We start from the raw sequence: 17,485 nt of genomic DNA, 5'->3' as shown, positions 1-17,485 counted from the left end.
CGGCTTCGTGTTTGTGGTGGTGCCATGTTTTTATAGTGGGTGTCAGTTTGCTTATTGTGTGGTTTGGAGGGGTTTAAAGTGGCTGATGTTGCAGCTGTAGTTAGGTTTCTGTTTTGTGGTTGTGCCTCGTTATCATTGTGGGTTCGGATTTGCTTTTTGAATGGTTGTGTGGTGGTGATGTCATGTGGTGTTATCATGACTTTGGGTCTATCATTCTTGGTGGTTGGGACTCGTCTGTCAATCAAGGCGGGTTTCCAAATGGTTGGTAGGCGAGAGGTATCATCTCGTTTGTTTATGCTGTGGGGGCGTTTTTCTATCTCAATGGCTTCTCTGATTATTCTGTTGTTAAAATGTTCAATTTTGGCGATAGTTTTGGTTTTTTTAAAATCAATTTCATGTCCCGTGGCTTCAAAGTGTTGGACCAGGGATGAAGTTTGTTCTCCTTTTCTGAGTGAGTTTTTGTGCTCTTCAATGCGTGCACTTATTCTTCTGTTGGTCTGTCCGATGTATGTGGTGGGGCAGGTGGTGCATGGGATTTCGTATACTCCTTGGTTTTCTAAGCCAATTATGTCCTTGGGGTTTCTTAGGATGGTGGATATTTTTCTGTCTGTGTAGAATGCTGTTTTGATGTTGTGTTTTTGGAGGACCTTGCTGATTCTGTCTGTGGTCCCTTTTAAGTATGGGAGGAGGGCTTTGCCATTTTCTTGTTCTCTGTCTTGGGTTTTTGTGGGTGTCTCTCTTCGGATTAAGTTGGATTAATATATATATATTCTTTCTCTCTCTCTCTCTCTCTCTCCCACCCGCCCCCTCTTTCTTCTTCCCATATAGGCTAAAATATGTAGGTTATGTCTATTGAACACAATTCTGAGAACTCTCAGTAAAAATTGTAACACAATTAATCCGTTCGCAAATCCAGGCAAGACCAAAGTTCACTTTTTTTCCATTACGACTAAATATATTAAAAGGAGAAGAGGGAAAAAAGAGAGAAAGAAATTATTTTAAAATGTCAGGCAAAGCTCTTGGCAGGGGGTGGAATTTAAGGTGGGCTAAAATATATCTCATTTTCCCCTTTCAGATTATTTTATAGAAATATTATCTCAGGAGTAAGTGAGAATTTAAAAGTCATACTGAAAAGTGGAACTTTGAAGATTTGGAAATCTTTCTTGTGCTTATATGCTACCACATAGTGCCTAGTACTTTTATAACTATATTCAATGGCCAAAGTTAAGTAACTTTCAAGTTTAAATCTGTTCATGACGGTATTTATATAGCATGCAGTGAAGGAATAGGTATAGTGCAACTCCATAACTGAGTGAACCTCAAGGAAAAATTGGGGGCCACATAATGAGCAGGAATAAAATTATCATTGTTATAATGTTCATGAGCAGTATTTTTCCTACCATCATCCTTATCTTCAATGTTATCACACTGCCAATCTTTGTAGAACTGTCATTATCAATACGGTTTGCTATCAGAAAGATATTTCAGGGTTTTGTTTTGTGTTTTTTTCTTTTTAATAAATTTATAGACATTTCTAAAATTCTGTTCTCACTTTGTCATCATGGAGTATTGAGTGTAGATTAATGAGAAAAAAAAATGAATGTCAACAAACTGTAGAATTAGGCTGCAGCATAACAAAATTGACAAAAGTGAGGGGGAATCTGAATACTTTCTGAATGCACTGTAGATAGATAGATAGATAGATAGATAGATAGATAGATAGATAGATAGATAGATAGATAGATAGATAGATAGAGATAGTAGAGGAAGATAAGTAAACCCATGGATACAGAAGCAAAACTTACAAATTTACACCCAATTAACATTTCAGCAAGATAATTAAACAAGTAGGATTTATTCCATAAAATTAAACTGAGAGAGCTCTACTAATGTACTATATAAGTATTTATAGATATAGCTATAGAATAAGTATACCTTATGCAAAATTTCATATTTAAATTAATGTGAATGAAATTGCTTGGAATCAATTTGAAATAAACATGGGGTTGGTAAGAATCTAATCCTGAGTTGCTACCTTTACACCTCTACTATAAATATCAGAGGAGGTAAAAAAATATCTTAAGCAAATAGAAAGTCAAATTATATTGTTTAACCTTATGTCTTCTCCAAGTTTATAATACCATCTGTGCAGTTCTCACAAAATCAGTGAAGCAACAATAACATACCAGATCACGGCAAAGAGAAAGGATAACAGGATCAAAGGGGGGAGCTAAGCAATCTTTTTTGTATATCCCAATTAACAATTAAGCATTGCAAACAATTTTAAACAATATTAACCATTACCAGAAGTTCTTACGTACGTACAGTATTAAAAATGGATATTGCAAACTAATCCATAATACCCAGTTAAACATTTCCAAAACATTAAAAACCTGTCCAGTCAAGATTCCAACATCTCAGGGGCTGCCCACAAAGAAGAGGGAGTCAAGCTGTTCTCCAAAGCACCTGAAAGCAGGACAAGAAGCAATGGATGGAAACTAGTCAAGGAGAAAAGCAACCTAGAACTAAGGAGAAACTTCCTGACAGTTAGAACAATTAACCAGTGGAACAACCTGCCTCCAGAAGTGGTGAATGCTCCAACACTGGAAGTTTTTAAGAAGAGACTGGACAGCCACTTGCCTGAAATGGTATAGGGTTTCCTGTCTGAGCAGGGGGTTGGACTAGATGACCTCCAAGGTTCCTTCCAATTATTATTATTATTATTATTATTATTATTATTATTATTATTATTATTATTATTATTATTATTATTATTATTATTATATATCATCATCATAATCAACATCATCTTTGTTCCCTACTATTTGCTTTTGTATTTTCATATTTTATGTTATAAAAGAATAAATTATACAAATATATTATTCCCAATAAAACAGCCCCTTAGGGCAACTTGGGCTGGAAGAGTGATAGGGTGAAAAATCACCCAATGATTTTTCACTGTATGAAGGTTGACTTGGAACAACTTGGGACGTTATCCACTATAGCACACCTATATGGAGACCAGACCGTCCTACGAATGGTTAAAATAAAGTAGAACTGCTAATATTTGAAAAATATGGTTGATTGAAAAACTTCCTCATGGGTCCTTAGTACTATAAATACTTTCTTCTGTTATATTCAGAGGCAATCAATATATCCATCGATCCATATAATTTTTATACACTGACATTCTCACCCCTAGATACGAAGAATAATCCATATAAAAGAGGCATAGGTGGGAAATAAATCTAATAAATAAAAATAAATGAATAAGCCAAAAAAAAAAAAAATCTTCTGCCTTGCAACATATCCAAGAAAATGAACTACAAGGAAAACATGTCCATTGATGCTTTTCGTTTTGCTCAGAAATAAGATCCTCGGTGTGTTTGGATGCATCTGATGATAACTCTGATTCAAGAATCTGCAAGCTAAAATAAAGATCAAACTTTTTTTTTCCCCTGTGGCGATGTTCCCCTTCTCTCTTTGTAAGGTTGTATATCTTAATAATGGTCCCATCCTTTAAATTCCCATGGGATCATTTCTCCTCTTCGGATCAGGACAAGAAAACACTTGGACAGATGTTCAATAGGATCTCTGCAACTAATCTTCTATCTTCCTCAAGAAACACCATCTGGTTTGGGCGTTTTATTCTTCATCAACTGAACGATGACCTCTATTTCTTAGAGACTGGAATCTTCAATTTAACCTTTCTCAGAGGCTGGAACCCATCATCAAAGGACGATTACCTTGAAGAGGATTCCATGCATCATACACTGCATCCGCGCATATATATTTATGCATATATGTTTGTTTAAGATAACATCCAATCTTTATTCAACAAATAAATGTTGAACTTACTGCAGTTATTAAATGGTGCAGTAAATTTACTTTACATAACTATGATTAGTTGAGCATGTCAGCATTAAATACTTGGCTATATACTCAAGGTCTGATTACAAGTTCCAACATAGTTCCTTAGTCTCTTTAATGAAAGCTAGGGATAGTAAAACTCTTCCCACTCACCAAAAAACGCTATTAACATCTGGATTTTCTTTTCTTTTCTTTTCTTTTTTCCATAATCATCAACAACTGATGATACTTTAAATTTAAATCCTTTAAATTTCTGGGAGTCTACCTCTGTGAAGATCTGACCTGGAAAGTCAACACAACCCAGGTGGCTAGAAAGGCCCAACAGAGACTCCACTTCCTCAGGGTCTTGCGGAAGAACAGGGTAGAACAACAGCTAATGACCCTCTTTTACCAGTCTACTATAGAGAGCGTCCTCTCGTATGGTATTGTGGTTTGGTATGCTGGTCTGAGAGCTGCGGACAGGAAAGTATTACAGAGGGTAGTGAGCACATCACAAGACATTGTGGGCTGTCCCCTGACACCACTGGATGACCTTGCCAGGGCTCGTTGCCTTGGAAGAGTGAGGAAGATTCTCAGGGATGACTCACCCCTGGACGGTATCTCTTTACTCTCCTACTATCCGGTAGGAGATATAGGAGTATAGCCAGCTGTACCAACAGGCTGAAAAATAGCTTTTATCCGTGGGCTGTGAGGCTTTTAAATGGGACATAATCTTATGCAGAATTGACTTGGGAGGCCGGTGTGTGGTGTTGTTGGTTCACATGGTGTGGTAGGATGGAGGGTTTGTTGTCACTGTGAGTTGGGGGGAGAGAGCACGGGGGGAGGCTCAGCTAATCTCAATGTACACATGTTGTACTTTGACAATAAAGGTTTATATATATTATATATATACTTCCTCTTTAGATTGGGTGGAAAGGATAGGAGACATGCACATCCTATCTCATTTCAGACCGTTTGCTGGCAGTTCATCTCCCGGCACTGCAAATGAGCATTCACCAATGCAGGATTTCTAATAATCCCCAGATATGGTGACTGCTGACCACTTTAGAACTGGAGTCCAGAGAACCAGGTTACTGAAAGGTCTTGCAAAAATACCCATTCCAGATGTTTTCTCCAAACAGGAGATTAAGATGTTATTTGCAAGAAATGTGGAAGTAATGGTATGAGTGGGCCAAGTTTACTTATATCGTTAGCAAAGCTGGCTGAGGTAGCATATTTATTTATTTATTTATTTATTTATTTATTTATTTATTTATTTATTTATTTATTTATTTATTTATTTATTTGGATTTATATACCGCCCCTCTCCGAAGGGACTCGGGGCGGTGTACAGGGCAATTAAAACACTATAAACAACACCTAATGTATAAAAATTAAAATGAGATTAAATCAAATAGCCCTAAACAATAAACACATTCTAAAATTTATTTATTTTTTTTTTAAAAAAAATAAGGTCTAAAATCCCAGTCCCTCAGTCCAGGCCGGCAAGTTCAAATAGCCAAGTCTTCGGGTCGCGGCGAAACGAGCGAAGGCCGGGAGCCATCCGGAGCTCAACCGGAAGCTGATTCCAGAGGGCAGGCATGCCCACAGAGAATGCTCTCCCCCTGGGGGCCACCAGTCGGCATTCCCTGACCGGAGGCACCCTGAGGAGACCCTCTCTGTGGGAGTGCACAGGGCGATGGGAAGTTGACGCCGGCAAGAGGTGCTCCCGTAAATAACCCGGACTCATGCCATTTAGGGCTTTATAGGTCATCACCAGCACCTTGAATCTCTTCCTGCCTAATGAAAAACAAAGCAAAACAAAAACAATCGAACAACAACAAAAAAAGGAAAACAAAACTATGAGGAGGACGCTTTCTTCCAACTCTGCCAAAGAAAAACTTGAACGGATTCTTGCAGCTTTTTCTAGTTCTTATTTTATCGGCTAAGGTCCTTTTATGCTGTAAGCATTTCTTTTTATATAGTACAGGGGTGTCAAACTCAATTTCATTGACGGCCGTATCAGCATTATGGTTGCCCTCAGGGGGCCGGGTGAGTATGGCCAGGGTGGGTGTGGCCTACTGGGTGGGCGTGGCTAGAGTGTGTTTGGCCTACTGGGTGGGCGTGGCTAGCTCTACATCATTCGCATCAAGGGTGCCTATGGGGGCCAAGGCAAGAGTGGGACAGATCTGAGGGTCTCTGGCAGAAGGAGGGTCTCTGGGCCAGGGCCAAGGCAGTGGGGGCCGTTCCCTCACTGTTTCCAGGATGGCTTCGCGGGCCGTATGAAACCACTTCGCGGGCCGGATCCGGCCCCCGGGCCTTGTGTTTGACATCTCTGATATAGTAGAACAGAAAGGCATGCAATATAAAAGGACCTGTTTGGGTCTTATTGTGACCTATCTTGAGGATTGCTTGTTCAGGACTGTTGTGTATTAGCTTTTGGGAAACAGCTATTCACATGTTTGAACTCTAACAGTTCTGGCGGGATTTTTAGTGGCGGGATTGTTAGGTTCAATCTGATTGGCTGTACGAAAGTATATAAGCTTGCTTGTATGCCCTAACCCCTCAGTACAGATAATGACTGCTAATAAAACATTAGTTTGTTTGTCATCACCTGCCTGGCATCTTCTCTACGCATCGGAACCCAATACTTAACAAGGACGGTATAAATAAATGCAAGAGAGAGAGAGAGAGATACTTAGATGCATAGATGATAGATAATTATAATAATAATAGATAGAGAGATGATAGAAATAGAGAGAGATAGAAACAGATATACAGACAGATGATAGACTGATAGATGATTGATAGATAGAAAGATAGCGATATAGAAACACAGACAGAGAGATGATAGATAGATGATAGATACATAGATACATATATGATAGATAGAGAGATATAATAGATAGATAATAGATAGGTAGAAGATAGATAGTAGATAGATGATAGATGATAGAGTAGATAGATAGATAGATAGATAGATAGATAGATAGATAGATAGATAGATAGATAGATAGATAGATAGATAGATAGATAGATAGATAGATAGATACATTATTGCTAGTAAGAGGGCACGGATGGGTTAGAATGCTGACGGCTTTAGCCCCAGCAGATAAAATATTCTGCAACACTTTCGGGCAGTGAATAAAATCAATTCTTTTTGTGATTTGCTCATTTGGTCCAACTAAGCCACGCCAGGCAATCAACAGAGCTGTAAGGCTTTATACTCTATTACGAAATAAATGTGACGGGCGTTGATTTACAGATACTGCCCATCTGAGGTATGTGTCATGTAAATCAATATTTATTTGCAGATGTGCTGTAAAAACCCTTCACCACTGCTTGGTTCAGAATCGTGTCTGAATCCCATCCCTGGAAAAGGATAGGATTAAACTATATTTGCATGCACCTGGTTTTACTCTCAAAGCCTTACTGTTGCATGAACATTGCAACTTTGTTTGTTTGTTTTTAATACAGTTTGTAATACAGGTTTTTAGTCCATAAAGTGTAAAAATAAACGGACTTTGAAAAGCTTCATGATACTGCTTGCCATTTCACTTAATGGGAAAGTCAAAAAAATGAAAATGAAGACATTAAAGCAATATTGTAAGGAAACGCCCCATTAATTTCAAGGATCATTATTAGAAGTTGTTCATCATAAAAGATTTAATGTTTTCATGATTGAGATATTTAATTTGAAATGCCTGCGCGCGCACAGACACACATACTGTGCACATATAGGAACAAGTAATTCTTACACAGCGAAAGGATGTATAAAGTACTTTTCTTTCGACACATGTATGAATCTCAGGGAAGAGAAAGAAAGATCAATTTTTCAGGCAAATATAAATATTCCACGGTTTAACATTACCTAAATGAACAGAATTCAACATGCATTCTATCAATTTTCTTTTTTTAAAAAAAATATATTTCCCTTTATTTGGTATATAAGATAAAAAAAACTCTTCGGTAGAACAAGGCCAAGTTTTGAAATGAAATTCTGTTGCTTGAGTCAAAAGTGTACACATACACAACACCCATGTAAACATGCTATGAAGGATGTGAATAAGGTGTTTGCAAGGATTAAAATAATACCTGCCGAACAGACCAATCAGCTTCCTTACAGGACAACAGTGGTGGTTCAAGGAGAAGGAGGTATCGAAATTCAAAAACAGAAATCAAAACCGTATTCAATCCCCAAATGGAATATCCAAAATACTTTGCATGGCACTTAGCAAATAATGCATATTTTCATCGGTCAATTACAAAAGGCCACACTGCTTGGATATATACAGTATATTACACTGATACATTATGACATGTGTGCTGCCACCACGTGGCTGTGTGGAGAAATCACAATGTGGGCAGTCAGAACCTCCTACCCTATGATGTATTTCCTCTTCCCTCCCCTTTCTGGGATGGACTTCCTCCTCCTTTGTCCCTAGAGAGTCCATTCTCTTTTTAGCCTGAAGACATGGGGTAACTTGCAGACTCAATATGCAGTTCCTGGGAATACTACCATTTTCTAACCTTAGAGATACCTTGGAAATATCTTGGAAATGTTGTACAAAGGTCATCTGAATGCATCCACCTACTGTATTCAATTCTACATGCAATAAAGGTATTTCTATATGATAAAAGGTGTCTCTACGAGTTCAAAACTATCTGGAGAGATCTGTTAATGATATCTGTTAATATAGACCATAGAAGTCTTAACAAGAGATTAATTAAAGTACAACAGCTTCGATCCAGAATAACATGCTAAGTTATTGGGAAGAGCTCAAGGCCAACATCAATTTAAAAATTGGCAATTGTGATTTCAATTTTTTTTGTATGTAGCGATAAACCACTCAACTCTCAATAACTTTGGAAGACTCACAGGAATAAAACAAATAGATTGCAATAATGGAAATCAAAATAAAAGATAAAAGTTGGCAAGCAGAGTGAAGCAATGGGTGTCACTGTTCCTTAGCGAAAGAAGATTTTCACATCTTTTCCAAACAAAGCAAAGTGGAAAATAGCTGCATCTTGGTGGAGGACCTCATTCTGGAGGTTTTATAGTTTTACTTCTTTTTTTCTTTTCTTTTTCCCAGTTTGATTTGTCCTGTGATTATTGCTGATACTATTATGTTTAACTCTGTCCTTTATTAAAAGTTGGGGATATATGGACTGCTCAATGTTGGGTTTAATTAGAGTGACTGATAAGCCTTATAAGTAAACCAAAAGCTAAACAAAAAAATAAAGTGAAATTAATGGTAAACCATCATTAAGGTAAAGGTAAAGTTTCCCCCGCACATGCGTGCTAGTCGTTTCCAACTCTAGGGGCCGGTGCTCATCTCCATTTGAAAGCCGAAGAGCCAGCACTTGTCCGAGGACGTCTCCGTGGTCATGTGGCTGGCATGACTAGACGCCAAAGGCGCACGGAACACTGTCACCTTCCCACTGTAGTGGTCCCTATTTTTCTACTTCATTTTTACGTGCTTTCGAACTGCTAGGTTGGCAGAAGCTGGGACGAGTAACAGGCGCTCACTCTGTTACGCGGCACTCAGGATTCGACCCGCCAAACTGCCGACCATCTGATCGACAAGCTCAGCATCCTAATCAAGGGCTGAATTTCTTAAGTTGCAACAAATGAATATTGTGGTAGGAAGGAAGGCCAGCTGAAGCAACATTGTTTTGTCTTAAGGCATCATCTCATAGAATAATAGAGCTGGAAGGGACCTTGGAGGTCATCTAGTCCAACCCCCTGCTCAAGCAGGAGACCCTATACCATTTCAGACAAATAGTTGCCCAATCTCTTTTTGAAAGCTTCCAGTGATGGAGCACCCACAACTTCTGAAGGCAAGTTGTTCCTCTGGTTAATTGTTCTTACTGTCAGGAAATTTCTCCTTAGTTCTAGGTTGCTTCTCTCTTTGCTTAGTTTCCATCCATTGTTTTTTGTTTTGCCTTTTGGAAAATAGTTTGATCTCCTCATGTTTGTAGTAGCCCCTCATATATTGGAAGAGTGCTATCATGTCACCCCTAGTCCTTCTTTTCTTTAGATTAGACATACCCAATTCCTGTAACCGTTCTTTGTATGTTTTAGCCTCCAGCCCCCTAATCATTCTTCTTGCTCTTCTCTGCACCCTTTCCAGAGTCTCAACATCTTTTTTTTTTTTGCATTCTGGTAGGCAGAACTGAATGCAATATTCCAAGTGTGGTCTTACTAAGGCTTTCTAAAGCAGTACTAGAACTTCTCAAAATGGACCAAAGCCACACATTTAGAGCCTTCAAATTCAGAATTTGAATCGAAGTGTCAAAATTCAAGGGAGTCAACTGCTTTTTTGTGATAGAATGTGGCCTCTAGAGTTAACAGATCTTCTCACAATGTGTCCCAAATATGATAGTCTGAGTCTGGTCATTTGTGCCTTGTATACAATACCTCCAGATTGATTTGTTCTATTGTCCATTTGTTTGCCTTCCCACTTGCAGTATTTTAATAGTCTTCTCCAACACTGAAGTTCAGAAGAATCAATAGTTTCCTAGTCTGCTTTTTCAAAGGACAACATTTGCATCCCTAGAATGTCATGGGGAAAATCATTGACTGCAAGATTGTAACATTACAGACATATGCTGGCATCTGATTATATTTTTTCAAGGATTGCTGTCATAGCAAATGCTCATCTCTGACATATTTCTTCACTCCTGGTTCCTGTAGCGTTCTTAGTCAATCTTAAAAGGCTAAAAGTTTCCACCAATTCAATACCTTCACTGTCCATTCCAAGACGGATTATTGTGCCTGTTATCATTAGTTTGGTCTTCTTTATACTTAATAATAATTCCATTTTTTTTCTTGGTGCTCCTTGAGTTTCATTATTAGAATTTGCAGATCATTCATATTTTTCTACTCTATGAGCAATGTCATCAGGGTAATGCCGAATATTGATGTTTCCTCCTCCAGTTTTAAAATCTTCTCCCAATCCATCTTCCCTCTAGACAAGTTTTAATCAATTCTGTAGAGCTGTATAGATTTTAGGTACCAAGTTTTTAGCTGTGTAGTCAGTCTACAGGATATATATTTCATGTTCTTATCATTGAATATTATACGGTTCTTATTTATTGTATGTAGTTTACAAAGAATGTTTAAGCTATCTCTGATAGGCTTGTAGCTAATTGTATAGCTTTTGTGCGATAATATTCACTGGTGAAAGACAAAAATTAAGACTAATTCATTGGTTGATTGATTAGTTAATGAGAGAGAGAGAGAGAGAGAGAGAGAGAGAGAGAGAGAGAGAGAGAGAGAGAGAGAGAGAGAGAGAGAGAGAGAGAGAGAGAGAAGATTTATTTTTAGATTTATTTTTAGAAAGCTTAAAAAGGAAAAATCCAAAGCACTTTAAAAGAGTCCAGGAATAACAGAGAAATGGAAGTGTCATTTGCAGACAGACTGATTTATTTATAGAAATTGCCAGACAGATTTTAGGCAGCATTAGCTGTGATTAGAAAAAAAATAGTAATCTATTTCTAGCAAGATTTTATTTCAGGTGTTCTTTCTCTTCTATCTGCCTCCTGTTTGTTTTGGATTTTTTTTGGAGGGGGGAAGATGGGAGGGCTAAAGATTTGTGTGTATGTGTGTGTGGGGGGGTGTATGTGTGTTTTATTGGGGTCTCCAGGAAGTTTCATCTTCAATAAACTAGACTTGTTTTAACTACCTGACAATCATCATTCTTTCCTCGGCATTGGAAATAGGAGTTATGTTCATGCTTTCTGAACATCCAATTAAATTTTATAATAGTCTGGGATATGGACTATCTAAATTTAATCGTCCATCCTAGAATGGCCATGGAGTAACAGATAATGTAGCTATGCAACTAGCTCAAGTAGCACAGTTTCAGAATTTTCTGTTTTGCATTTCCATAGCAGTCACCAATCTTGTGTCGAGCCCCACGTTGCTGGCAAAACCAAGGAAGCAAGAACACTACGGATTTCAGTAAAGTTTCTTTCACACTTCACTGGGGTAAATACAGAATCTTGGAAACTGTGTTGCAATTTCTCAGCACTTCTAAGACTTTTTTTTTAGATGTCTACTTAACATTTAATTTATAATTTTATAATTTAATAACATTTATATACCGCCCTTCTCCCTGAGGACTCAGGGCGGTTCACAGGGCAGAATAAAATAGCGAATACAAACATTAAAATAAGATTAAACAAATTGCCCTAGTTAAAAACAATATAAATACAACACTAAAAACCCCCAGAAAAGTTAAAAAACGAAAAATAAAATAACCCCAACACTCCCCCTCAGGCTAGGCCGGCTTGTACAAACAGAAATGTCTTGAGATCGCGACGAAAGGAACATTTAACTATGTTTTATGAGATAATCTATCTAGTAGCCACCCATGGTTTCCTCCCCACCGCACAATCTCTCACATTAACCCTGGGAGAGCAGAAAAGTTGATCTGTTTTATGCAATTAACAAATATCTATTCATTCATAGAATTAATCTTTATGTATGTACTTGCCTTAATATTAAGCTCTACAGATTAAGCATCGTACAACTGGGAGTTAAATATCATATAGGCAAGTATGGGAGAGATTTTGTTAATGTTGGGATCATGCCAATCCCAAGTTCACACATGGTGATGTCCGAGTTTTATAGACTAGATTGGACTAGACTAGACTAGACTAAAAAGGTAAAGGTAAAGGTTCCCCCCGCACATGCATGCTAGTCGTTTCCGACTCTAGGGGCCGGTGCTCATCTCTGTTTCAAAGCCGAAGAGCCAGCGCTTGTTCGAGGACGTCTCTGTGGTCATGTGGCCGGCATGACTAGACGCCAAAGGCGCACGGAACGCTGTTACCTTCCCACTGTAGTGGTCCCTATTTTTCTACTTGCGTTTTTATGTGCTTTCGAACTGCTAGGTTGGCAGAAGCTGGGACGAGTAACAGGCGCTCACTCTGCTATGCGGCACTCGGGATTCGACCCGCCAAACTGCCGACCTTCTGATCGACAAGACTAGACTAAAAACAGGGTTTGAAGGGACTCCTTGCTTGAACGGAAGACCCTGTTTTGTAGTTTGATTTGCTTTGCATAATATGTTCTTTGGGTTTTCTTGATGGAGACTCACCCTGATCTAGGACAAAATCAAATATTTTAGTAATATAAATCCATAAATAATTTTTTGGGGTAGGACTGAGCATACATAGCAGCCCATATGTAAAACCAGAGAAGAAGCAAGCTCAAAGTAAGATCTTGTATAGATAGTTGTGGATTAATGTGATATAATCCTGATGTTATGGTAGAGACGGATGTGAGTTTTATATCGCCTTTATTTGCTGCTGCAGAAATCAAGAAACTATGCAGGTAGATTCTAGATTTGGAAATTTATTTATTGCTTCTACCTTCTAAGAAGGAAAGAAATAAAGAGAATTACCAAATAAATAACCCAGAAAGTGAATGTTATTGTTATTATGAGAGAGAGAGAGAGAGAGGGAGGGAGGGAGGGAGGGAGGGAGGGAGAGAGAGAGAGAGAGAGAGAGAGAGAGAGAGAGAGAGAGAGAGAGAGAGAGAGAGAGAGAGAGAGAGAGAGAGAGAGAGAGAGCCGTTGCCAAAGGAAGAAAAAATATGTGAAAAATAAATTAAGGTGAATGAAAACAACCTATATCTCTGGGTGATAAAAACTGAAGAAGTGATAATAAAGATGAAAGTCCAATATAAGCATATAAGCATTTCAGACTTGAGGGATAAAAGAATAAATTAAAACAAAACAAATGCTATTTACTCTGAAGACATCATTGTAATCAGATTCTCACCACCCAAATCTACTGGTAGAATTAATTAAAAATTTGATTGCTCTGAAAATAAATTCAAAGCTGCCTTCCCCCCCCCAAAGCAAATAATAAAATATATGTTAGCTGCTTGTTACTTTGGAAAGAAAATAAAATAAAAATAAACAATTGGGCTTCAGGGTTTGCAAGAAGGTGTACGTATCACTTTTTGCCAGGTATTGAAAGCAGCTGCATCTTTTCTGGTGGATCCATGACTGTCCTTGGCAGCCATAAGATAACCTTGGTTTAAGAAATTACTGACTTTTAACAGGGCTGTGTGTGCACTCATGTCATAACCACACACGTCATTTATCTCTTCTAATCCAAAGCACTGCCCAAGAAAGATGTTACTGCTATTTTTAGAAGACTATTTCTCATAACAACTACATACCAGTTGGTGAGAAAGAAGAAATTGGAGGTTCTGGTTGATTCTAGGAGATCAAGTTCATACACGCGACTGATTCAGAAGCAGTTTAGAGTAGTGCCAGACAAAGCTTTAAAAACAGCCAACAGACCACGTCAGAACTTCTGGATCACTTGTTTTATTTTATTTACCAGTTTCATGATCACAGCAACTTGATGTTGATACTTCAGAGTTGTTTTTTTTATTTATTTAAAGAAGAACATACTGAAAACGGAAGTGTCTGAAAAAAGAGGATTACAACTATGTCACTGGTATAAAAAAAAAGATATGCTTGGTTTTTCTTTCATAATAATCCCAGAGCAGATTGTCTTTCATGCATGGTTGGCACTGAAGAAAGGGCTAATAATATAGCAGATATTTGGTACGTTGAAAAATACATGAAATATTTCAATCTGCCTTCTGAGTCAACAATTTTGATCTTATTTAAAAGGAAGTGATGTCTTGAGGGAGATAAAAAAAAATCAAGATGGTGGCCACAGCTCTGTGATCCAATCCCTGTATCAAAGGGGTGGAGCTTGAATCACGCGGTTGTGATGACCATTTTGAACCATGTGGACATTCCTATTAATAGAGAAGCCAATTCCACAAAGAGGAGTTTTCAAAACATAGCCGAATTTGTCTAAAAACACAGTTATGGATGTGAAAATAATACACTTTGTATTATACATACTTTGTATGCCTTTTTTCTGCTTTTATAACATTTCCTCCTTTGTTTGCAATTGGTATGTAACATCTACAGTAGCCTGCTCTGATTGCATCATCATCATCAAAGAAGAAGAAGAAGTTGGAAGGGACCTTGGAGGTCATCTAGTCCAACCCCCTGCTCAGGCAAGAAACCCTATACCATTTCAGACAAATGGCTGTTCAGTCTCTTCGTAAAAATCTCCATTGTTGGAGCATTCACCACCTCTGGAGTTAGGTTGTTCCACTGATTAAATGTTCTAATTGTCAGGACATTTCTCCTTAGTTCTAGGTTGCTTCTCTCTTTGGTTAATTTCCATCCGTTGCTTCTTGGTCCAACATCTTTTCAACTTTGGTGTGTTTGGACCTATGCCAGGGGTGGCGAACCTATAGCACGCGTGCCACAGGTGGCATGTGGAGCCATCCCTGTGGGCACACACACCATCACCCCGGAAGGAGGCGGGGCCAGGCTCCTCCCCTCTGCTTCTCCATGTGCCCTTGTGCTTTCTTTCTCTCTCTCTGCACTCTTGAGTCGGAGCAGGTGCAAGAGCTAGGCGGATCAGGGCTGGAAGGTGGAAGCAGCTGCCAGCGTGAGTCCAGAGCAATTTTGCAGCCCCCCCATGGCCAATCCGGGCAGCAGAGGCCTTTTACAAGCCTCTGGAGCTCAGATTGGGCTGCTGAGGTGCTGCAAAATTACCTCGTGGCCATGGATTCGAGCTTGGGAAGGAAGGCAGGGCAATCCATGCAGGGGGTGGGGGTGAGAAAATGGTGGTGGTGGTGGCACGGTGATCCGTGCAGGGGAAAGAAATGGTAGTGGCGGCGGCAAGGAGATCCAAGCAGTGGGGGAGAACAGCAGCAGTGGCACGTCGACTCGTGCAGGGGGGAAATGGCGGTGGGGGAAAGGAGATCCATGTGGCGGGTGGGGGGAAAAGTGGCGGCACGGCAATCTGTGCGGCAGCTTGGGGTAACAATCTTCCCTCACGCTGCCATGGCAGGCGGCTACTCACCGAGCTGAGGGCCATGCCCAGAACCCCCGGACGGCCACTGGGTGGTGGCAAGGAGATGGCCCGGCTTCCCCTCATCGCTGCTGGCCATCTGGGCTCTCTGGCCCAGCACTCACTCTCCCCCCCGTAGGAGAAAGAGCCTGGAGAGAATGGAAGAGCTTAGAGCGAACAGGGGAATGTGCGAATGCACAGAGGAGAGAGAGCCTGGAGGGAAGAGAAGAGCTTGGAGGGAACAGGGGAATGTGCAAATGCATGGAGGAGAGAGAGCCTGGAGGGAATGGAAGAGAAAGCTTGGAGCGAATGTGGGGAATGTGTGAATGCACGGAGGAGAGAGAGCCGGGAGGGAACCACAGAGAGAGCTTGGAGTTAGGGGGGTGGGATGTACAGAGCAGAAAGTATTCATTCACACTTCCCACCCCTCCCACCCCTTTGCTCCAAGTTCTTTCTGCTCCCTTCATTCATACTTCCTGGGCACAGAGGGGGAGGGAAGGAAGGAAGGAAGGAAGGAAGGAAGGAAGGAAGGAAGGAAGGAAGGAAGGAAGGAAGGAAGGAAGGAAGGAAGGAAGGAAGGAAGGAAGGGACAATGGGAGGGAGGAAGGAAGGAAGAGACAATGAGAAGGAAGGAAGGAAATGGGAATGAGAAAGGGTGGCAGGCAAGGAAGGAGGGGAGGGGGAGATGGGAATGAGAAGGAGAGAGGCACATGACCCCTGGGGATGCTGCAATGGTCATAAGTGAAAAATGTTCATAAGCCACTTTATTCAGTGCCTTTGTAACTTCAAACAGTCACTGTTGTAAGTCAGGGATTACTGTACTTTATCACTTTTTTTTCTTTTTTGTGGGGGTGGGTCATCAAGTTTTTGACACCTTGCTAGGCGACTGAAAAAGCCCTGAGTTAGAGTACTCGGATTGCAGCTGCTATCTTGGAGGTATGTGGAATGGCATGGGACCCACAGGTTTTGCAAAGTTAAGTGAGGAACTTGGTTACAACTTATTAGGAAAGATAAAATAGACAACCAAGAATGCTTTATTGGCCATTCTTCGTCCAGATTTTATATCAGTTGCATCTGCTAGTACAGGCATTCTGCTTCAGATTTCTGTTATTTTCAGCAACTGGTAAAATGAATGAGTACTTTTCCAACAACCTGTAAAATCCAAGACACTGTGCTTTCATTGTTTAATTCCCCCCTCATATAGTAGTGGCCAAAATTGTGGATACCTTTTGGGAAAAGTGTACAGTAGAAATGCCACCTTTGGTTAAGTTTCCACCAATTTTTCTTGTATTTTTTTTTTATAACTGTAGCCTTGTTCACTTAATAATACTATTTTACATCACTTTCTGGGCAACCAGTCAACTATTTGCACCATTACTTTAATTTTATTACATTTTACAAACTCAAGAACACAAAAAACACAACCAACTTGATAGTGATCGCATAACACACTGACAAATGTCCTCCTCTCAGCTTCCCTACATGACAATAATTGAATCCTACTGTGATCTGATTGGTTTATTGCCAAAACAAGATGAGGAGGGGATGGGGAGCCTCCTGCCCACTGTCCCACCTGCCAGAGACCCCCTGGATCTCCCCCAACCCTGCCCGGCCCCCACATGCATCCCTCCTCAGGAGCAACATCGAGGTGGCCGCGCTCACCCATGCTGCCATGACTACCATAGCCATGCCCACTCAGTGGGCCACACCCACCTGGCACCCGGCAATGCAT

This window comes from Vipera berus, assembly GCF_964194415.1.
Source record: "Vipera berus genome assembly, chromosome: 7".
Taxonomy (NCBI): domain Eukaryota; kingdom Metazoa; phylum Chordata; class Lepidosauria; order Squamata; family Viperidae; genus Vipera; species Vipera berus.
This window is presented reverse-complemented; position numbering follows the sequence as displayed.